This window comes from Lepus europaeus, chromosome 4 (assembly GCF_033115175.1).
Source record: "Lepus europaeus isolate LE1 chromosome 4, mLepTim1.pri, whole genome shotgun sequence".
Classification (NCBI taxonomy): domain Eukaryota; kingdom Metazoa; phylum Chordata; class Mammalia; order Lagomorpha; family Leporidae; genus Lepus; species Lepus europaeus.
This window is the reverse complement of record NC_084830.1, coordinates 137,025,810-137,048,833: the sequence shown is the minus strand read 5'-3', so window position 1 is coordinate 137,048,833 and position 23,024 is coordinate 137,025,810. Positions and strand designations below refer to the sequence as shown.

At 47.3% G+C, this 23,024-nt stretch overlaps 1 protein-coding gene and 1 non-coding gene across 2 annotated transcripts in view; one reads left to right on the top strand and one right to left on the bottom strand.

Annotated features, from left to right (window-relative positions):
* The window catches only part of ARHGAP26 (Rho GTPase activating protein 26), a 440,213-nt gene that overhangs the window by 277,102 nt on the left and 140,087 nt on the right, over positions 1-23,024 (top strand). The window lies entirely within an intron of this gene.
* On the bottom strand, positions 18,606-18,744 carry LOC133758971 (small Cajal body-specific RNA 11). The gene has a single exon (XR_009865866.1). It is a non-coding gene; the product is annotated as a small Cajal body-specific RNA 11 (non-coding RNA).

The window sequence follows — 23,024 nt, the reverse complement described above, 5'->3', positions numbered from 1 at the left end:
TTGTGATGACTCCGAGGATGTTGTATATCCCCACACATGCCATTCGTGGTGGCTCATCCTAACTTTATAACAGCTGTTTATGCTGTGCGGGAGGGTTTTAGGAGACTTGCCATACAGCAGGAGTAGCTATTAAAAATACCTTTTCACAGCTGGTTTTCCCCAAACACTTATTGAAGAATAAATCTCAGCCTCTTTCGTTTTTCATAGCAATTATTCCTTTGTTGCTAGGGTGTTGTCAGAGGCCAAGCCCTGTCCTGTGTCTCTGAAGAGACATTGTATCACTTAGGATGCTTTAGGCTGTATGAAATAGAAAATCCAGTGGCTTAAACAGGGAAGAGCTCTGTTGTGTCATCCCACACAGTCCCAAAAGTAGGTTCATTTCTTGGCTCACGAAGGACCCAGGTTGTTTCCAAGTTCCTGCACAGCCAGCCTCACAGTGCTGGCGAGCCCCTGAGGATGGTAGCCACATCCTTACCCGTGACTGCCTTCCATGGGCAGAAAAGTGCTCTGTATCTGTGTAAGAGCTAGGATGATACTTTTCCTAGACATCCTCCACCAGACTTTTGACCACATCTCATTGGCTGGAAGCAAGTGTCGGCAAGGGGAAGGGCCCCTCCCCCTCCCCCGATTATTTTGTCCAACAGGATTTGCCTGAGCCACCTTTGGGGGCATGGATAGCAGAACGGAAGCAAAGCTTTGGGCAGTCAGCCCACAGTGTCTATTGCAAGTAGTCTTTGATGGAACCAGGACATAAGCCTTGGCCATTTTAGCTCCTTGCCTGAAAAGTAGATAAAATTCCCTTTTACTCCTTACCCCTGCCTTCTTTCAAGAGACCAGCTCAGCCCCACACCCTGTATTGTTCTCCACCCCACACTCTGCATTCTTTCCCAAGTTTGAAAGCCCCTGAAAAGCCTGCATGGAGAAACTCATCACTACTGCCCCTCAACCCTGCTTCCAGACCCTTGGTCCACCCTAAGATAAATAAAGCCCAGAAACCGGACACACAGCAGTCTCATAGAATGGTAAATGCCCTAAACAGCACTCTGACCTCAGAATCAGCCTTTAAGGCATTCAGATCTGGCTAAAAAGCCCATGAGAGTATCTCAGGCATTGAAAGCCAAGACACTGTGGCAAAAAACGACCTAAAGGAAAGATCCCTATGAGTGAGATCCCAGTGGAAAGAAGGGGCCATCAAAGAAGGAGGTACCTTTCTCAGAAGGGAGGAGAGAACTTCCACTTTGACTATGACCTTGTCTAAATAAGGTCAGAGTTTGTGGACTCAAGAGGCTTCCATAGCCTTGGCAGCTCATTACAAGAACCTCGGGTGATCACTGAGGTCATTAATAAGAGTGTCAGTTGTTAAATCTACAACAGGAGTCAACTGTGCACTTGCTCCTCATGTAGGATCTCTGTCCTTATTGTGTTGTACTATGAGAATTGACGGCAAAACTAGTATTCAAACAGTACTTTATACTTTTTGTGTCTGTGTGGGTGCAAACTGTTGAAATCTTTACTTAGTATAAAGTTGATCTTCTGTATATAAAGATAATTAAAAATGAATCTTAATGAACAATGGGATGGGAGAGGGAGTAGGAGGTGGGATGGTTTGCAGGTGGGAGGGTGGTTATGGGGGAAGAGCTGCAATAAACCAAAAGTTGTACTTTCAAAATTTATATTTATTAAATAAAAGTTTTCTAAAATAAATAAATAAATACATGAATAAATAAATAAATAAATAAATAAATAAGGCCCAGGCCGCTGAGGACTGTGCCCCTGCCACAGGTTTGGTCTATGTGCACGCCGTACAGCAGCTGGCCATGTCTGCGAATCTGTTTGTTTTGGCCATGAGTTCATATCCTTTTTCCTCCCTGTTCTGCATCCCTTTTCTTTACTGTCTCAGTTAAGTCAAATTCAGCCAAGAGCATTGAGTTTAGGGAGAGATCTTGGCTTGGTGTGCTAACTCAATCAAGGCGTGTGGTGTGCAAGGCCAATTTGGAACAGGGATGAGTCCATCTGTGGTATGGGTACAGGTGTACTCAAGTACAAGATGTGGGCATGGTGAGATAGTAAGAGACAGTAACGAAGAACGCTCAGTTGACTTTAGTCCCATTGTTTCCAGCTGATTCCGTGTGGTTCTTTTCATCACCCAGTGGTCTGTCATTTGCTTTGATGGTCTGTTATGTGTTGCGCCTGTGTGAGGAATGCAGGACTCATGAAAGAATACCATGTGGCCAACAGTTCTCATACAAGCAAGACCTTATCAAAATCTGGAGAGTCCCAGGACATACAGTACCTTGCTTTTTCTTTCCTTCTTTTTGTGTCATTTCTTTGGCTGAAGTCTGAGTACTTCCAGACATCTCTGCAAACTAAAAAGGATGTATTCATGTTTCCTTAATGATCTAGAAACAGTAAGTTGGGTTCCTGTGCAAATGCCTGTGGTTATGATGAAAATCACTGCTAGGCCTTGGCACCGAGGAGGATGGGCCCTGGTGGTTAGGTAGCATTCCTTGAAGTTCTTCCGAAGGGGTCAGAATACAAGTAAGTGAGCCTTGATTCTTAGTATTAACACATTTCTTATAGACGCTCTAAGCCAGGAGGATAAGAGTGTGGTGATGGACTGTGGAATACACAAAAAGAGCTCGTTATATCTCTGCCATCGCGATGAGTCCAAACAAAATAGCTGTGGAATTCCAGAAAGCACATTTAGAGCAAACGGCTCTTCTGACATGATGGCTTTCGAAGATGGAAAGCTCCTGTGAGGGCTCTGGCTGCCTTCCCTCAGCCTTACCCCCAGGCTCCTCAACCCCTTTGTTCTCTCCAGTAACCACCGACACCCCACGGCTGCCCGCTGCCGGCACTGGATGGTTTGGCTGCTCTCCCTTGGCTGTGTGGCCTGATAACCCCTTGGAGCCACCCTGACTGACCACGCTCTCTAGTCCCTGGCTCCTACCCTGAGCTGATGGTCCTGGTGATTTGTACCCCTCCTTCTCCCAGCCAGGCTTTTTGCTGCCTCCGTCACTGTCTTCCTAATCCAAGCCGCCATCATGTGTTGCAGATTGCTTGCAAAGCCCTTCTTCCTGGTGGCTCTGGCCGCTGGAGCACTGGCTCCCCTCCAGCCCACAGAGCGCATGCTCTACAGCCAAGGAACTTTGAAAACTGCAAATCTCAACATGTGGTTTCTCTGCCTAAGAAAAACTTTAAAAGCAACTTCCCCATTGCTCTCAAGATAAAATCCTGGATGTGGCCTGTGTGGACCAGGCCCTTTAGGGATTTGTAGCCTCATCCTGTCTCCCAGAATCACCATTGCATGCTAACTGCATGGTCCACAGTAGTTGTTGGGCTGATGTGGTTCGTCTCTTCACTACTTCTCGAACATCTGCTTCCCTGTTTCATCATTTTACCTTTGCAAATTCACTGTCTTCCGCCCAGGGTGGCCCCTCATCCGGCTCCCACTGCCAAAGGCTTCCTCATTCTTCTAACTGCAGCTCCAGTGCCGCTGCCTTCAGCAGTCCTTCCTGCTGCGGGTGCCCGCTCCCTTTCCTGAGTGCCCCCAGCCTAGTGTGCATCTCATTCCACCTGGGGCACAGTTTGCCAGGTGTCTCTCTCTCTCCTACTGGATCACATGCTTCCAGTCTCCCTTGTCTTTATTGCTTTCATTTCTGTTTATTTATTTGAAAGGTAGTTACAGGGAGAGGTCGAGATCTTTCTTCCATCCGCTGGTTCACTTCCCAAATGGCCACAAAGTCTAGGGCTGTGCCAGGCTGAAGTCAGGGTCCAGGAGCTCCATCCAGGTCTCCCCGATGGTGGCAGGGGCCCAAGTACTGCAGCCAGGCACAGGAGCACGGGAAGTAGATCAGGAGCCCAGCAGAGCAGTCTTGACTCCAGCTGGTGCTCTGACAGAGGATGCCTGCAGTGCCACGACGCTGGTCCCCTGTTGTCTTTATTTCTTACCTAGAGGTTGCAAACAAAGCCTAAGCTCATAGAAGCCCTCCTATGTGTTCTTCTTGGTTGTTCTGTCCTCAGATTGCTGTCTTAAAAAGTTAACTGGGTTTCCATCAATTTTTGAAGGGGTGATTTTGCTTGACAAAGTGAGATCCGTGCACTAACAATGGCTGGGGTTTAGTAGCAGCCACACCCTATCCTCCAGGAAGAGTCTTGCTTGGTTTGCAGAGTCTCTGACAGCCCCTTTTGTCTCCTGGGCCTGGCCAGCTTCTTCCATGCCTCCCAGCTGCCTGGTTGTGGTGTAGGCCTTTGGATTTTCAACACTGGCCTTCCTGTGTGCCCATCCCAAAAGAGGAGGGCCGTATTTAGTGATCCCATAAATGAATAAGCAGAAATGGGCTGGGCCTCACATGGCGCTTTTCTTTCTCCGTCTGAGAGATTTATCGTTTCTGATAGACTGGAGGTCTCTGGAAGAAGCCCTAGATACCGCTTCCAGGCCTATTTATGTGCACGGGGTAGGGAGAAGAGTGTATTTTTTTAAGACCAAGAATGGGATTCTCAAAGGACCTTCTCCAGCTATTTTTGGCAGAGCCAAAGGAAAATCTATTTAAAGGGACACTGCAAAGAGGACAAGCACATATTTTAAAGCAAACAGGCCACTGAGCACTTTAAATTAATGGAAGTGCAGAAGACTCACCCTGCTGCCAGACTTTCACTCGCTTTCAACAAAAGAATGTCTCTGCTCTGTGACTTTCCAGCCTTCAGGTTGGGGAGAGAGAGAGCAGTGGAGTTGGAAATTTTGGCTTTAAGCACAAATCAACAGATTTCTGAGTTCAAGGAATGCAGTCTGTGACATCACAGGTCCAGGCCCTGCCGGCCCTTTCTGAAAGGGAAATGCTTGACTTCCAGCTGTGACAGCTGGGAAGACTGGGGGCTCCTTTGATTTGGGGCGCTTGTTTGTTTTGAGTTGCTCCCCTCTGTTTGGATGTCTTTTTTTTTTTTTTCAATGACTTTCCTGTTTTCTGATTCACCTCTTCCTTTTCGGAGCCCCTGGAGTGCCCTCTCAAGTTCTGGGAGGTGGGTAGGGAGCACACTGTCTTGGCTTGATTGCTTTGAGAGTCTCAGCAAACATTGTCCTGCCTCAGCTGCTTTTCTTGCCAACCCTTAGCACAGCCTCTGTTCTTCCTGCTTTGGCCCAAGGAGCAGATTCACTTTGTGGGTCTCTTTGTGGGCTGAGCCGAGGGGATTTACTGATTGGCAGTCTTGGGCCTGGCCTCCTCTCTTGCTGCAGCCCCGTTGCCTGGCATGGTGAGCATTATCTGTGGTGCTCATTTGCACATTGACTGGGACTCAAATCTGGTTGGCTGGTGGGCTTCTAAGTACTTGAAATTCATCTGCTGGGTCTGAAGTCACTGTGATTAAAAATGTTCTGGAGCTGTGTGCTCTGATTTTGATCTCTCCCTGTAAACTTGGGCGTGAATTACTTCTCTGTGCCTGAGTTTTCTTATCAGGAAAAGGAGATGATAACAGTTGTGTCAGAAACTTGTATTTACTTATTTAAAAATTATTTATTTATTTTATTGGAAAGGCAGACAGAGAGATAGTATCAGGGATCTTCAGCCAGTGGTTCACTTTTCAAGTCTACAGTTGCTGGAGCTGGACCAGGCTGAAACCAGCACACTGAAGCCTTGTCTGGGTCTCTCATATGAGTAGGAAGGGACCCAGGTACTTGCACCATCATCTCTTGCCTCCCAGGATGCATATCAGCAGGAAGCTGGAATCAGGAGTGGAGTTGAGACTTCAAGCCAGGCACTTCAATATGGGTTGCATCCTGAGTTTTCTCTCTGTCTCTCTGTCTCTCTCTCTCTCTCTCTCTCTCTCTCTCTAAGATTTATATATTTATTTGACAACTAGTTTTACAGAGAGGGAGAGGAAGATCTCTTATCTACTGGTTTATTCCCCCAAAAGGCTGCAACAGCTTGGCACAGCCCAGATAGGAGCTAGGAGCTTCTTCTAGATCTCCCATGTGGGTGGCAGGGGCCCAAGCACTTGGGCCATCTCCTGCTGCTTTCCCAGGCACATCAGCAGGGAAATGGATCAAAAGTGGGGCAGCCAGGACATGAACTGGCATCCTTCTGGGATGCTAGCATCGTAGGCAGCAGCTTAGCCCACTATACCATGGCATCAACCTCCCGCCACCCTGCCACCAGCATCTTAACCACCACTCCCAACACCTGCCACAGAAACTTAAATAAACCTATTAAGGTCTTTAGCTTCTCCTGTTGGTATTGCAGCCAGCACTGAGGGGACCAGTTGTATGTGACTGCCAGGTCAGTTCATCCAAGGGCACCCTGCTAGCCTGTCTCCTCACTGCCATGCCATGTGCTTCATCCCTCCTGCCCCCTCCCTGGGGAGGCATGACACAGAATGGCTTTCACACACATATAACCCAGAAGCAAGGGAGTGTGGAAACACTCTGAGGGCAGAACTTTTGACCACAGGGAGATGGACTCCGAGGATCCTAAGAAGCCGTCATTAGGCAGCTTCCTTGGAGAGGGTCCCAAGAGATGGAGCTAGTTTTGGTCCTTGCACCAAGTGCTCGGTAGCTTGTTCTTTTTTTTTTTTTTTTTCTTAAAAAAAAAGAAAGATGTATTTATTTATGTCAAAGGCAGAATTAGAGAGAAGGAAAGACAGAAAGAAATCTTCCATCCTCTGGTTCATGCCCCAAATGGCTGCAATGACTGGGACATGGCCAGGCCAAGGCCAGGAACCAGAAGCTTCCTTTGGGTCTCCCAAATGGACAAGGGGTCCAAGGACTCGGGCCATTCTTTGATGCTTTCCAACGTGCATTAGCAGGGAACTGGATCAGAAGAGGAGCAGCCAGGAGTCGAACAGGCACCCTTAAGGTTGCTGGTACTCAGGCCGTGTCTTAACCTGCTGTGCCACAGCGCTGGCCCCTGACTTGTTCTTGTCTCACACTCCCTGTGAATCCTTTTGTAGAGTAGTGTGAGCCTGCATTTCCTCTTCTCTTCTTTCTGGACATCATAAAGTCAGAAAATATTAACGCTTCCCTTACAGATGTTGTACGGATTAAATTAACCCACTTGTGGCTCTTGGGACAATGTTTAGCACATAGTATTCCCCCATTTGCAGGAGTTTTTGCAGTCTGAGACATCAGGGGTGCAAGAAAGAGAATCTTGGAGCTGTGCCTCGAGGTAAGGGAGGCTGGGGGTGTTACTGAAATGATTAAACCAGAAAACGTCCTTCTGTCCTTCTCACTGCCTGGACGGAGCTTTCTTCACACTTACGGTATCAGCGAGCAGAACCCTTAGGGCGAGAGGCCGGTAGTGGCACCCGCGGCCTTGTCCCCGTGGGAGATTTCTGGGTGTGCTTGTGCTTATTCTTGCTTTGCTTTTGTTTTCTTGGCAGTTTGTGTTCATGGGGCCCAAAAGGCTAAACATCTCACTCTTCCTAGCGAACAGTGAGCCAGTTCGGGGCCAGCTGGGAGACAGAGCAGTTCGTATCTGGTTTCAGGTCCTACCTTACTCCAAGCCTCGCACGTCCCTGTGAGTATTCAGGGCCCTTCATGGTTCAAGTGCCCCATGGAGCCCCCACACCCTGTCTGGTGTTGCAAGGCCGATGTCTGCTCAGATGCCACTGTTTAATAACTGCAATTTAATAACTCTTAATTTCCTGGAGGGGGACGACACGTTCCATCATGTAGACTCAGCCTACATGGCCTGGAAATTTCCACTCATCCTTGTGCTCTTTGAAATGCTTCCCTTTGTGGGAGAGTCTGGCCTCCTTCTGTCCTACTCATTTTCGCTGCCCTCCCAGATGCCATTCCCAGATTAAACATTACCATCCACTCTGGTGATGGTGCTGTTTTTCTCCCAGTTCGCCTGAGAGTGGAGACTTCCCTGGGATTGTCTTCTCTGAGTTGCAGGCATCTGCATTGACATCTCGGTGCTGACCCTAGGGAGGGTGGTGCGTGTGCCACTTTGTCCTGGTGGATACGTTCTCTCTCTGGCAGTCAGACTCAAAATAGGGGCTTGAGAAAATGGCCAGGTGCTTTGAATTGTGCTGGGAGTCCTTTCTGCTCCCTCCCGGGACAGGAACACTTTTCCATAAGCAGTTTAGCTTCCTGATGAAGCGTTTGCGGTCTGCTCATCTAAGTGTAAACCATCACTTCTGGGTACTGTTCCCTGCGTGGTAGAAGAGCCCACGACGTCTCCTCTCGTTCCTGGATTGCAGTTCTTCCTGTGCACTGGGAGGTGCATGGGATTGGGTTCCAACACAATCACTGTTTTGTTAAAGTCAGACTTTCTGTAAGAAAATGGGGTACCCTAGGCTTAAGAGTTGAGGGGCGTGGGTTTTTGGCCTAGCAGTTAAGATATGGCTTGTGCCATCCACATCCCACACTGGAATGCTTTGGCTTGGGTCGTGGCTATGCTTCTGGTTACAGCTTCCTGCTAATGCACACCCGGCAAGGCAGAAGGTGATGGATCAAGTACTTGAGTCCCATCCACCCACTTGGGTGACCCAGAATGAGTGCCAGGTTTCGCCATGGCCCAGCCCTGACTATTTCAAGCACTTAGAGAGTGAAACAGTGGAACAAAGATCTCTCTCTCTTTCTCTCTCTCTTTCTCTCTTTGTCTCTTGTATCCTTCCCTCTCTCTCAAATAATAATAATAATTTTTAGAAACACTTGATACATCAGTGCTTTGGTTGGAAGCAGCAGATGTTACCTGTGGCTGCTTTGGAAGGCTCTGGATCAATCTGGTGCTGAGAGTTGAACCATCACACCTTGCAGAGCAGTCTCAAGGGCCTTTAAGGGGCCTGGCATCCACCTGCGTTTCCCTGGCCCATGCCCTCTTCGCAGATTGTGTTTCCTGTTCCACTGAGAAGATAGATGCCATCAGAAGAGAACCACCACGAGCTACCGTCACGTATCCACACCTGTGTCCATGTTTGTCCCATCCCTGCTTGTGGGACAGAGAAGCAGTCCACGCTTGCACCTAAGGCAGTCTCTTCACTGGGCTCCTAGACCCCATGCATTCTCAGCTGCCTCCATTGGGGTGTGGCATCAGCAGTTGTCCCCTCTCTTTCTTGCGCAAATTAACCTTTCTGCTCTGTTGAATCTTTGCTGCCAGCACAAATGCACATTGTAATTTCTGAAACCCTCGCGGATTGAGGTGCAGGATGGGGTTGAACTACAAGGAGCCGTTCTCAGTGCCACAGCCCTTCCCAGGTGTATCCATTTTCCCGTGCCCTTCTCAGTAGAACTTCTCAAGCGGTTGTCTCTGCTTTCTGTCCTCAAATCATCTCTTCCTGTTCACTCTCTCTCGAACCTGTGCAGGTTCAAGAAAATTTGAAAACTCCTGCCAGCGTTGCACATGACCTTACGTAGCTAAATCAGTTTCAGACTTCCTTTCCTCAGCCCTTAGCAAGGGTTGAACACAGCCTCGCACTCCTTCTTCTTTGAAATGCTTTCTTCACTTGGCTTTGAAAACATCGCGCTGTCCTGCTTTTCCTGCAGCCTCCCTGACTGTTCCTTCTCAGCCTGGTTCGCTGTGCAGCGCGACTCGGGCCTTCGAGGATCAGCCTCGCCTCCCCCTCCTTCCACCCTCACCTTTGCCCGGTACGGTCTTCTTTGATTGTTTTCAGCTTGCACCTCCCAGCTCCTGTCCTGCCTCCCTGCCAGCTTTGCTTAATGTTTTCCGTAACACATGTCTCCACCTAGCATACTATGTGTACGACTAATTTGTTTTTGTTGTTTTCTTCTGTCTGAAATACTATAAGCCCCATGGGGTTGGAAATTTCTGCCTGCTCCACACCACTGGATACCTAACACCTAGGACAGTGCTTTGTATACACGAGGAAGCACTCAGCAGATAGCTCTGGAATGAATGAGTGGAAGGGTGGGACGTGTCCAGGGACCTGAGGAGTAGCACTTTTGGCACTTTACCTTTGCAGGATCTCACCTCCGACTCTCTGCAGGTTAGTGTGCCTAGCACAGTGGCTTGGGTAGTGCACTCACTTCTGTGGCAGGACAATGGGAGAGGGGCATTCGAGTGTAAAGAAACATTGGAGACCGTTACTCACAGAATGCTGGGTGGTTGAACACCAGGCATTTACGGGAGTTGTCTCTGCTGAAATCTGATTATTTGCCTTAGGGAATCCCTATTCCATATTAGAAGGTTGAGGCTGGGAAATAAGTATTACATCTACAGTCTGTCTTAGAAGTGCTTAGGTAATGCTATGATGCAACAATTTATGGGCGTTCTTTTTTTTTTTTTTGACAGGCAGAGTGGACAGTGAGAGAGACAGAGAGAAAGGTCTTCCTTTTGCCGTTGGTTCACCCTCCAATGGCTGCTGCAGCTGGCGCACCGCGCTGATCCGAAGGCAGGAGCCAGGTGCTTCTCCTGGTCTCCCATGTGGGTGCAGGGCCCAAGCACTTGGGCCATCCTCCACTGCACTCCCGGGCCACAGCAGAGAGCTGGCCTGGAAGAGGGGCAACTGGGATTGAATCCGGCGCCCCAACCGGGACTAGAACCCGGTGTGCTGGCACCGCAAGGCGGAGGATTAGCCTAGTGAGCCGTGGCGCCGGCCTTTTATGGGCGTTCTTAATACTAAATATAAAACAGCGAACATAGCATTCAGAGAGTTCTCCACTGGCTGGTTATACAGGTGTGTTCCCAGAAAGCTTGGTTCCGTTTTTGCCTGAACTTGTACTTCACAGAAGCCTGGCTACCCTTCACCCTGTATCTTCCAGCGTGCCCTGGGTCCAGCGTCATCTCCAGTGGTGTTTGATGGAGTAAAGGTGCTAGCTTAGCTCACTAACCCCCAAATGTGCCTCCCAGCCTTGCTGGCTGATCCCCTTTCTCGTTCTCTGTACTGAAAGATAATCTTGCCATTTTGCTACCTTGAGGCTTACACTTCCCTTCCCAGCAGAACTGCCATTTATGTGGAGTGCTTGGCATGCCACCCGCTTAGAAGCGTCGATCCCTAGGTGATGAACCTGTCCTTGGCCCTGGCCTGCTGGGTATTGAAGTACAGAACCCTGGCAGAAGCAGAGCTTATGGCCCTCTTGTCCCAGCATTAAGAGGCTGTGACTGTTGACTTGAATAGATACAGCTGCAATTGTTGCAGTCATGGTTAGGTCTGACCTGTCTCAGTTGAAACTTAGGGCAGACCTTATGCAAATGTCTTCACGCTTTCTGCTCCTGGAGTAGGAGGAGTCCAAAAATGAATTCCTAATAATTGACTCTGTAGCACAGCCAGAAATGTGCTTCATTTTAAAATAAAGCCAAAGTGAAGCACCCTTGGCAGCTAAAATTGGAAGCTGCTTGCCAGTTACTGTGACAGGATGCTGGGATTGTGCCCTGTGCTCTTTGGGATGTGGCAGGCATTGTAAGCTGTGCTGTCCTGCGTTATTGCTGATCTGGAGGATCTCTGATAAGCCGACTTGGACAGAGATGCACTGAGCAAGAGAAACAGGACCACTAATCTGGCATCACTCGTGTCAACATGTGTTGGTTTATAGAGCACCTGCTATGGACAAAGAACTGACTTAGTTGGGAGGCTAATTAGGTAAGAAAACATTGACCCAGCAGAAGAAGAGGGTTCTCATTCTGCATTTTTACAGATGCATTTTATGTACAATCCCGAGCTAGTTTACCAGGCCTTTGGCTTCCTAATTTACAAAGTGAGAGGGATTGTTTTTGCGTTATTTTAAAAGTGCACACACACATATGCACACACACAGAATGCATTCAGGGAAAATAGTCTCGAAGGACAGTCACTGATATCCCGACTTGGGTTTTCTTCTCTTGGCTTCCTTGTTTTTGAATTTTTATAAAACAACCACATGTGCTATTTAAGAAGTTATCATTTTAATGGGAGGAGCAGGCTATGACTTAGAGCCCCTCTTAACCTGCAAGACATCTATGATGCTATGCAGCAGCAGTGGCAAGCACACAGCAGGATGTCAGTCCTCCGTTGTTCTGAGACAGGATCTCTGTCTGCCTTGGCCTCCTATCTTTTGTCTGCACCTCTGCTTTTTTAGCTTCTACCTGAGAGAGAGCAGCATAGGAAAAGAATACATTTTAGCACTGCCAGAAAGGATGGGGAAACCTTTTCACTTGGAAACATTGTTGCCTATGGACTTTTTTCATCTTAACAAGTAGTACAAAAGATGTAACTATTCCAATTCTGTTCTAATTTACTTAAGCATTAGTTATTAAGTGTGAGCTTTACTACCATGTAGAACTCATTTAAAATAAAACAAAAAATAGTCTAAGTACATTTGTTTGTTTCTCTGGTTCTTCTTTGTTTCTTGGTTCTCTGTGTCCTGTTTGCCGGAGTTGTGAGGTCCACTGACTTCTTATCTATCACAAATTCTCTTCTTATCCCTGCGTGGTCTACTGTAGGGGTCTGGTATCCCCAGCTTTTCCCATATACCTCTCTCTCTGCCCACATCTGCTGGGCCAGGGTTGGAACGCCCTGCTGCCTGTTTTTGTATGACCGTCAAGCTAAGAATGATTGTTTACATCTTAGAATAATTGAACAAAATCAAAGGAAGCATTGTAATTCATGATACATGAAAAATACATGAAATTCAAATCTCTGTGTTCATAAAGTGTTTTTGCAACAAGGCCACACTCCTTTATTTACATATTATCTGTGACAGCCTTTACACAACAGTGGCAGTTTAAGAAGCTGCAAAGAGAACCCATATGGACAGCAAAGACTAAAGATTTTATTTTATAGTCCATTAGAGGAAACACCTGCCAATCACTCCTCCTTTTTCCTTCAGTATTCAGATGTGCTAGCTCATTCAGCAGCTCTACTGATCAGATACCTAAGCGTGCCACGCACACCGTGCTCAACACTGATGATCAGAGGTGAATGTGGAGACCCTCCCTATAAGGAGTTGGGAATATACAGTGCAGACAGAAGCAGAAGCATGTCAGGGTACCAAGGTGTGAGTTAGGTGTCCTTGGAACTCAGAGGTAGAGTCCGTCTTAGCTGTTTTAACAGTCAGGTTGTCCCATTCAAGTTGTTACCACAACAAGAGTTGTCGTGATTTTAACAAGTGTGTTTGTAATATTTGTATTGTATGTGAAAATCATTGCCATGTGACAGGGCAGCATCTTACAGAACTATGTAAGTAAACAGTGTGTATACAATGATTGTGGTTTATCATCCATCATCAAAATACAGAATTTTTTTTTTTTTTTTTTTTTTGACAGGCAGAGTGGACAGTGAGAGAGAGAGACAGAGAGAAAGGTCTTCCTTTTGCCGTTGGTTCACCCTCCAATGGCCGCCGCGGTAGCGCGCTGCGGCCGGCGCACCGCGCTGATCCGATGGCAGGAGCCAGGTACTTCTCCTGGTCTCCCATGGGGTGCAGGGCCCAAGGACTTGGGCCATCCTCCACTGCACTCCCTAGCCACAGCAGAGAGCTGGCCTGGAAGAGGGGCAACCGGGACAGGATCGGTGCCCCGACCGGGACTAGAACCCGGTGTGCCGGCGCCGCAAGGCGGAGGATTAGCCTGTTGAGCCACGGCGCCGGCCTAAAATACAGAATTTTAAGCGTCACCTTTGGCCATCCACTTATGAATAAGGAGGAACAGACTTTTAGGTTAAAATTAAATTTTTCATTTGCTCTAGGCTTTTTAAAAAAAAAAAAATGTTTCTCAATACTTTTAATGAAGGCTTAATGGCCATACTAGGAATGCTTGGTTTTTTGTACAAAAAGATCCCTAGGCCCTATTTAAGATATTTTGAGTCATAATGGGGTGCAGGGATTTCTGTTTTTAACAAGCTCCCAAGTAATTTTTATCTACACTAAAGCCTGGGACGTACTACTAAGGACATTTTTCAAAATTAATTTATTTGAGAAGCAGAGAGACAGAGCTCCCATTCACCAGTTCATTCCCAGATTCATTCCCCAACAACAGCCAGGAAGTCGAAGCCTAGAGCTAGGAACTCAGTCCAGGTCTCCCCTGTAGGTAGCAGGAACCAAACTACTTGGTCCCAGGTCCACATTAGCTGGAGCTGGAATCAGGAGCCGTAAATGGGAATTGATCCCAGGTACTCTGATGTGGGAGGTGGCATCCTCATTGCTAGGCAAATACCCACCTCTGTAGAGCTTTTCAACGTTCTCTAAGATAATGTGCAGGAATCCTCCTGATTTCCCCAAACATGCCATTTCTCCCTTCTCTCTTCCTTTCTATTTGGGGGGGGGGGGGGGAACAGAGCAAGCTGTACAGAAAATCACACGGAATGCACATTGAGTATTCCTAATCCAAAGTCTGAAACTTTCTGAGTGCTGGCATGATGACAGCACAGGTGGGAAATTCCACATCTGAGCTCATATGTTGTGTCACAGTCGGACTAAACATATGCAGATACACTAAAACTCAAGTGCACTAAAAAAGACTGTATAAAATTACCTTCCGCCTATGTGCAAAAGGTGGCTGTGAAACGTCAGCGAATTCTATGCCTTGAGTCCCATCCGGGAAATAGCTTATTATGCATGGGCGAATGTTCCAGAATTCATATTTCTGGTTCAAGCAGTTTGGATAAGGGACAGCCCACCTTTACATATTTGTATGTTTTGTTATACCTAGTTATGTGACGGTTAACATTTGTCATAGTTGTTCCTCCCTCCCCTTGGTGCTAATGTTAATCCTCTTTGCCTTGCCTGCTTTCCTTTCCCCAGCAGGGGAAAGCATTAATGTGAATTTTAGTGTTTAGTGTGAATTTTAGTGTTTAGTGTGAATTTTGAACTATGTTTTGATATTTTCAAATAGATTTTATTTTATGTCCAACTATCGACATCTGGTATTTGTGTGTGTGTGTGGTAATTCCCACATATGGTATCAGGATATACTCTAGTTTATCAGCTTATGTTTTTCACTCAGTGTTATCTTTGTGAGAAAAATGCTAACTTGTTGTTTTACATGCCTTATACATGTGCCACGCATTATTTATCCTTGGCCTTATTGAGAGGTGCTTGGAGTTGCTTCTTAGCTTTGCCATTAAGAACAGTGCCACGGTGAATGTCCTTGCAAATCTCTTTCTGCAAATGTGCGAGTTTTGGCAAGACATATACCTAGGAATGGAATTGCAAGGGTTTGCGTTGCTTCTGTTTTCCTGGGTATTGCCAGATTCTTCTCCCTGGTGACTAAATGGGTTTACATGCCTAACATACTTTTCATTTGGAGCAATAGCTAGATAAATATAGGCAGTTCTGATCATGCCCCAGTCAGGGCTCTGAGTTCTTTGAATGCATTAAAGATGTGGGAGTCACTCATTACCATTTAACCTGAGCTGCAAAACACATCAGCAGGTTTGCAGGGATGCAGGGGCTGGAGTGCAGGTTAGTGGAATGTGTTCCAGGCCGAGAACTGGATCGACTTGGCTGCAGGCCTAGAATATCAGGGAAGAAAAAAAGGACCAAGGAACCAAAGGAGTGAATCTCGTCACAGGGTTTTGGATGGGCTACTGCTGACCTCCCCAGAGTGACAGGACACTAAAACACCCGAGCACCTGGCCCTCTCCTTGTTCTCAGTGGGACTCATGCCTCTGCTGTTTGTTCTCAAACACGGAGGCTCTTCAACCTCTGCCTTAGCCTCCATCAAATAGGCTTAGCTCCTCAGAGGCCAGTCAGCAGCAGCACAACTCCCAGAGGGCTCCTGCAGATGGCCCGGCTCCTTGCTTCACCAGGCCACCATGACTGTGGGGCGCTGCTGCCTGGGGCTTGAGGAGATAATGAGGCCCTGCTGGTGCCTTTGTGTGAGTCTCTTTCAAGGACAAAGAGAAGACGATCTTTCTGACTCTGGGTCTACAAAGCCATGGGAACCTCTTAGGAGTGGAAGGTCATCAGCGTCCACGATTGTGGGGTCTCTTAGTGATGAGAGATGGGGGCTTTCTGTTTTTTGGTGCCTGGTTCTTTCTTCTGGGGTGCAGACTGAGCAAGTCTATCCTAATGTCCTTAAGCTCCTGATCCCCTCTCACCTTTGCTACCTGCTTGTAGGAGCCGGTTCATCTCTGTGTGCCCTCTTCTAGGTTTTGCCACCATTGAACTGAGTCCATAAACTGCCATGTTTTCCACCTTCTGTGAATAGACAGAGAGAGGAAGGAAAGAAGGGAGCCAACAGCTCATGAATGGACAGAGCTAGAAAGTCCGAACAAAGATTTGCTTTCTGCGTTACCCAGCCGATAATGTTATGGAGCCTGTGAGAAGGTGAAGGCAGAGTTAAGTCAGGACACCGTGATGTGTTAGCCAGGCTGAGATCAGGGCAAAGCAAGGGAGGCACTTGGGTTCAAACCTGAAGGCGGCAGTGTCCTGCAGCAGTCTGAGAGCGAGCAGCTCTTTGAATCTGACTTCCTTGGGTGTCTCTGTTGCCTCCGCCTAATCAACACCTGGCTAGGTCCAGATTCTCATTTCGGAGCTTTTTGTCAGTATCCAGAGCTGTATTCTTCCTCTGATCCCTCAGCGGTGGACAGAGATCCACAGTGTTAGAGAAGAGGTGGGGTCAGCCTGTCTTTCCTTTGCCCTCTGAGACAGCATTTGGAATTTTCCAGCAAGCAGTGGGAAAGAAGGCTTTCAGATAGAACGTTTTGGTTTAGAGAGAACTTTGCAGGAATGTGCCTGCTGCTGCTTAGCATGGAGCATTGAACATTGCCCCCCCCCCCCACTTTGTATTAACATCAATAATTGGAGCTGGCTCTGTATATCACTGTAGCAAAATAGGAGCAGGTGGGTTTGATTTGCTTAGGAACTGGAAAAGCAGCTTTAGAGCCTTCCTGAGCATCTGAGCGCTTGGAGTCCTTAGGTGCTTTGTTGATGACTGCCTGGTGAAGCAGGTAGTTGTGGTGGAGCCGCTAAACTTGGATAGCATTTTTGTACCAACGAACCCGTGTCCTGGTCACGCACGTCATCTCCTGCCTATGCTGTGCAAATGTGGAGCTGAGTCGGGCAAGAACAGTCACAGAAAGGATGCTGGGACAATGACTTTATTATCTTACCACAGGTTTCACTTTGGGTTTGCATAACCAGTGTGCTGAAGACCTTTCCCTGCCTTGTGAAACTTGCTCTCTGTTGGGAGTACAGGTTGAGCGTCCCTAATCTGAAATATTTGAAAATCCAAAGTGTTTTGAGTCTAACACTTGATACCACTCAGGGCATTTCCACATCTGACATCTTGTCATGTGTCACAGTCAAAATGCAGGTGCACTACAAATATGGTATAAAATTACTTTATATATATAAGATGTGTATGCAATGTGAATGAATTTCATGTTTTCCTGGAGTCCAATCCCAGTGCATCTCCTTACATGTATGCAGCTCTTCCATAATCCACAACACTTTTGGTCTCAAGCATTTTAGTTAAAGGATCCTCAACCCATCCTAAGAAGTTCTGTCACATCAGAGTGGCAAAGGTTGAAGGCATAAGAAAGCACATGAGATCTGTGCGGGGACTTCATGGGGTTTGTGAAAAGTAGAATTGGAAGTGTACCAAGTTTATTTGGTACAAAAATGTTTGCAATTCACACATTCTTTTCATAATCTTATTTTCCATTAACTTTATAAAGCTCCCTCTTACATGATAGGAGCAAACCCGAGTTTGATGCTGTAAGCCAATGGGGGAAGATTCTGCCCCTGACTGACTGTAAAGGAAGCTTGTCCTTCTCTGGGTACTCCTGATGGGAAGAGCTCCCAGCACTCCCCAGCTCCCCTGGATGTGTGTAAACACTTTTGCTTGCCAGCCTTCACTTTAATTTTAGCTGTCACGCCAAGTCTGGAGTTTGCACTTAGCATGGGAGAAAGGCACCTGGGGAGATCACCCAGAAAGCTCGGTTTGCTGTTGCGGAGTTAACTGTGCTGTGCAGCTAATTTGATTATCACATTTAACTAGAGACACCTGCAGGGTGTGCCTGACAGAGTACAGCCAGCCTGATATTGTCAGCCCATACAAACCCTACTCACTGTCAGAGTGGATTAAGTGAATATGTTTTTTAAACACACATGCCTTTTTGGGTCTCTGAGCAAGCCCTCGAATTATCTCTGTAGCTCCTTGGGGAAGAGCTAGGGAGCACATAGGGTGTCTTTTGCCTTTGGACTCATTTCCCTATAGCCTTAGTGTACCCATATGTGTAGAAATTGATACAGTGGGGAAGTGAGTTTGTTTGGTTCAAGTTCTGTAGGTCTGGGGGTAATCTAGAGATGGGGGATGAGATGCAGAATTCTCTTGGTGACCAAAGCCTAGACTCACACTGCCTTCCCTAGTCTTTGCTTTTAAAAGACAAGGCCAGCTGTCTCATAGCTCTGGGGCATCTGAATGAGGAGGACCCAACATGGAGCCTCTGTAGAGTGACCCAGCCCTGGATAATGGGCTGGGGGGTAGGGCTCTGAATTATTCAAATACAAGTTCAGATGGCCTTGGCTTTCTGTTGCCTTTAAGATGGGTGTTGGCCTTGTCTGTGTTGTACTGCTATCCCAAGTACTGTTCTGGCATGGGAGTGTAGCGGTGACCATGACAACGCCTCTGCTTTCCTGGAGCTTAAAGTGTAATTGAGGAGAGAGAGAAATATTTACAGATATTCATTGAGAACCTACTTTGTGTTTATGACTTTGAATACGTTGCTAACTTTTTTTCCTCTCATGTCTTGAAGAACCAACCCCATTCTTAGGACGACCTCCTAAATGGAGAGGGAGAGTGCTCTGTGTCCTGCCAGACTCCCCTGTGAGAATTGAGCACAAGTGTACAATGATAATTTTTTTTAAAAAAAATTATATTGAAAGGCGGTTTTGTGGCATAGTGGGTAATGCCACTGCCTGTGGCGCCAGCATCCCATATGGGTGCTGGTTTGAGTCCTGGCTGCTCCACTTCCAAACCAGCTCTTTGCTGTGGCCTGGGAAAGCAGTAGAAGATGGCCCAAGTCCTTGGGCCCCTGCACCCGTGAGAGAAACCAGAAAGGAACTCCTGACTCCTGGTTTCAGCTCAGCTCCAGCCATTGCGGCCATTTGGGGAGCAAACCAGCCAGTGGTTTCTTCCTCTGCCTCTTTGTAACTCTGACTTTCAAATGAATAAATCTTTTATATTCATATATATTGAGAGAGAGAGAGAGAGAGAAAGGGAAAGGGAAAGAAAGGGGGACTAGGAACAGATGTTTGGCACAGTGGTTATGATGCTGCTTGGGTCACCTGCATTGCATGTTGTAGTACCTGGGTTCAAATCCTGGCTCCACTCCCCGCTCAAGCTTCCTGCTAAAGAGCACCTTGGGAGGCAGCAGATGATGTCTCAAATACATGGGTCCCTGCCAGACGTGGGAAACCTGGATTGACTTCCAGGCTCTTAGCTTCAGTCTGGCTATTAGATGTGAGGAGTGAACCTGCAGATGGATGATACCTCTCTCTCTGTATCTCAAATAAATCACACTTAAAAATATATGGAGAGATGCCAAATATATTACAAAAGATCATTTCAGGAAGTGTTCATTGCTCTTAGGACAGGGTAAAGAGTTAGAATGTTGAGGTTGAGCAAAAAGCTTTGTTCGATCAAGTGTTCATAGAAGCCCTCTATGAGGAGGTAACATTTAAGGCACTACCTAAATGAAAGGAGAGAGCAGTTAAAACAGTATTTTTTCCAGGCAGAGGCAACAACTAAATGCAGGGTCTCCAAGCAAGGAGCCAGCTTGGTATGGAGACTTAGTTGGCTCATTCGTGATACCATGAGAAGCTTGATACAGTGCAAGCTGAATTTAGAGAGATAAGCAGGGCCCAGACCAGATGGGATTTTGGGAGCAAAGGAAGAAATTTAAATTCCATTCTAACTGTAATGGGAAGACACTGGGGCGTTGGCAGGGGGGTGGATTTTACATGATCTATTATTGTTTTTTTTTTTTCCCCAGGTACTTGGTTGCTCCCTGGAGAATGAGTAGAAAGGGGGTGAGAGTAGAGTTGTGGAGACCAGCAGGGAGGGAGGCTATTGAAGTAATCCACATGGAAGACCTTGGGGCTGGGCTAGGGTGGAAGTGGTGGAAGTGCTGAGAAGTGGTCAGATTTGGGGTATGTTTTTGCGGGTAGGGCCAAGAGGACAGACTTACGGGCTGGATGCCGTGAGTGGGAGGAATCAGGAGTGGCTCCTGGGTTTTTGGAGGAGGCGGCGAGGTCTTGTCTTGTTTCACTGATGTGCTGTGGGGGCTGAGGGTTGAGGTGGAATTGCCCGGAATTCTGTTGAGAGCTCTGAGCATGCAGATGGTTTTCCGTTCATGTCTCAGCCATGGGGCTGCTGGGGTCACCAAGGCTAGGACTGTGGGAAGAGGAGGAGTGAGGCGTGGCCCCATGATGGAGTCCTGGGCGTTACAATCTTGAGGTCTGGGGACAGGAGGACGGAGATTGGAATGAGCAGCCCACACTCAGGCTGAAGCCTACCGGACTCACCTTAGAGAATAAATCGAAATTGAACTCTGGAGGCCTGAACTTGTGCTGTTTTGAGGACAGATTTCTGGTTTATTTAGGTGATAACTCATGTTTTCTCTGGATGTATTTGGGAATGACAGATTTAGCACTGACGCCCCAGTCTAACCTGGTATATTTTGCCTCCCTTTCTCCCCTTGTTTTACCGTGGTGTTCTTACGACATGGGAGATCAGGTCTTAGCTACTGCTGTTTTCCCCTCATTATTGGCTGGCTGCATTGCAGGTGCACCTGAGCTGAGAAGAGTTGCCCCCTGTTCTCCCCTTCACTCAGATGCAGCAGATCTTTATCTCATCTCATATCTCGGAATTCATCACTCTGATAAGAAGGCCTTGAGATATTTGATTTGCAGAGAACCAGTTCCATGTCATTACGTATGATAAAATTAAGATGATTTTTACAGCCAACTATGTTTTTCAAGTTAAGATGAGACTGTTTAGCTCTCTCTGTGTCACTTTGTTGAATGTCTTCAGGCTGTATCCAGCTGTTCTGTGTGATTGACTTTTACGTCATACCCGGCCCATCCCGATGTATCCAAAGTGCATCACTGTGATGGGGTGGGAACTTGGAAGTCTGGGAAAGACTCTGCTCCTAATGACCTGGCTGGAAGGGATACATTAATTTTCAAGGAGATTTTTGAATCATAAGCATGGTCACAGTATTCCCCATCATGAAACTTAATCCTTTAAAAAATTATTTTTAAATAAAGCTTTTTACCCTATGCCATTAAAACAGAAAAAGAAAGGGAAATGAGAACAAGACAGACTTGGTTTTTTGGGTTTTTTTTGGTTTGTTTTTGTTTTTTAAGATTTTTATTTATTTGAGAGGTAGAGTTACAGACAGTGAGAGGGAGAAATGGAGAGAAAGTTCTTCCATTACCTGGTTCATTCCCCAGATGGCCACAATAGCCAGAGCTGGGCCATTCTGAAGCCAGGAGTCAGGAGCTTCCTCTGAGTCCCCAATGTGGGTGCAGGAGCCCAAAGACTTGGGCCATCCTCCACTGCTTTCCCAGGCCATAGCAGAGAGCTGGATCAGAAGAGGAGCAGCTGGGACTCGAACCGGTGCTGTATGGGGTGCTGGCACCACAGATGGAGGACTAACCTGCGCCACAGCGCCAGCCCCATAGATTTGGCTGTCTTTGCCCAGCCATGGGGGCTCTGGGTATGCATCCACCTTTGCTGATTGATTGGCCATGGAATGTGTGGACAGCAGCCCCTCCTGTGGGAGGTATGGAGTGCTCATGGGAAGTTTGGCATCAGAGCAGACAAGGGTTACAGCAGGTTTGGGGGCCCTGCCCTTTTCACTGCCCTAGTTAGTTCACTTTGCCCTCCAGGTGACTATGCAAGGCCACTTTTTAATCTTCTAAGGCTGATAGTTTGCTTATCAGTGCTTTCCCGAAGAAATACTTTTTTTTTTTTTTTGACAGGCAGAGTGGACAGTGAGAGAGAGAGACAGAGAGAAAGGTCTTCCTTTTTGCCTTTGGTTCACCCTCCAATGGCCGCCGCGGCCAGTGCGCTGCAGCCAGCGCACCGCGCTGATCTGAAGGCAGGAGCCAGGTGCTTATCCTGGTCTCCCATGTGGGTGCAGGGCCCAAGCACTTGGGCCATACTCCACTGCACTCCCGGGCCACAGCAGAGAGCTGGCCTGGAAGAGGGGCAACCGGGACAGAATCCGGTGCCCCGACCGGAACTAGAACCCAGTGTGCCAGCGCTGCAGACAGAAGATTAGCCTATTGAGCTGTGGCACCGGCAAAAATACTGTTTTCATCCTAGTCTTTGATTGTTGGAACTGCCCATTTGGGGTTCTATATGGTAGAGCTATGTGGATCCTGTGACCTGTAAAAGACCAACAAGCTGGTCATGTCTTTATTGGAAAAATGTTTTTCTCCCTGGAGAAATTGGAAAAACAGCTGTAAAGCTAGACAAAGCCACTGAGAGAATTAGAAAACTCCCAGCCCCTGTGGCATTGCTAAAATGACAAACCCATTTTCAGTTATTTATGTAGAATTTTGACTCGGGGGGGGGGGACATGTTTGGGGCTCCCTCTTTATTTTTAGTGTATCATACAAGCATACCTGGCTCCCTGAAGTGATGAAAAAGTAAGAAATTATCTCAAAGAGCTTTAAATCCTAACCTTGGTCTGCCTTCACCTTGGAGATTTTCATTTTCAGAGTCAAATGCTTGCTGTGGTTGGGTTTATTTGCAAGAGACTGATCCCATCTTCTTTGTGGTAATCAGGATGTTTCCTGCCCTTATTGCTTCTGGGATGCATCGAGTACAAATTCTCCCACTGAGTCTGCATCAGGATTCTCCCCTCTCACCACTGGTCTTATTATGAGCCCCGAATTCATTTTTGTCAATAGAGGGGACTGCTGGGCATGGTGAGTTCTTTCCATGTTCAGACATCCAGGAAATTCTCAAGCCACCTCAAAGATTTACATCTCTCTCTCCCTCTTGCTCTCGCTCTCGCTCTCCCTCTCCCTCCCCCTCCCTCTCCCTCCTTCTCTCCCTCTCCCTCCTTCTCTCCCTCTCCCTCTCCCTCTCCCTCTCCCTCTCCCTCCCTCTCCCTCCTTCTCTCCCTCTCCCTCTCCC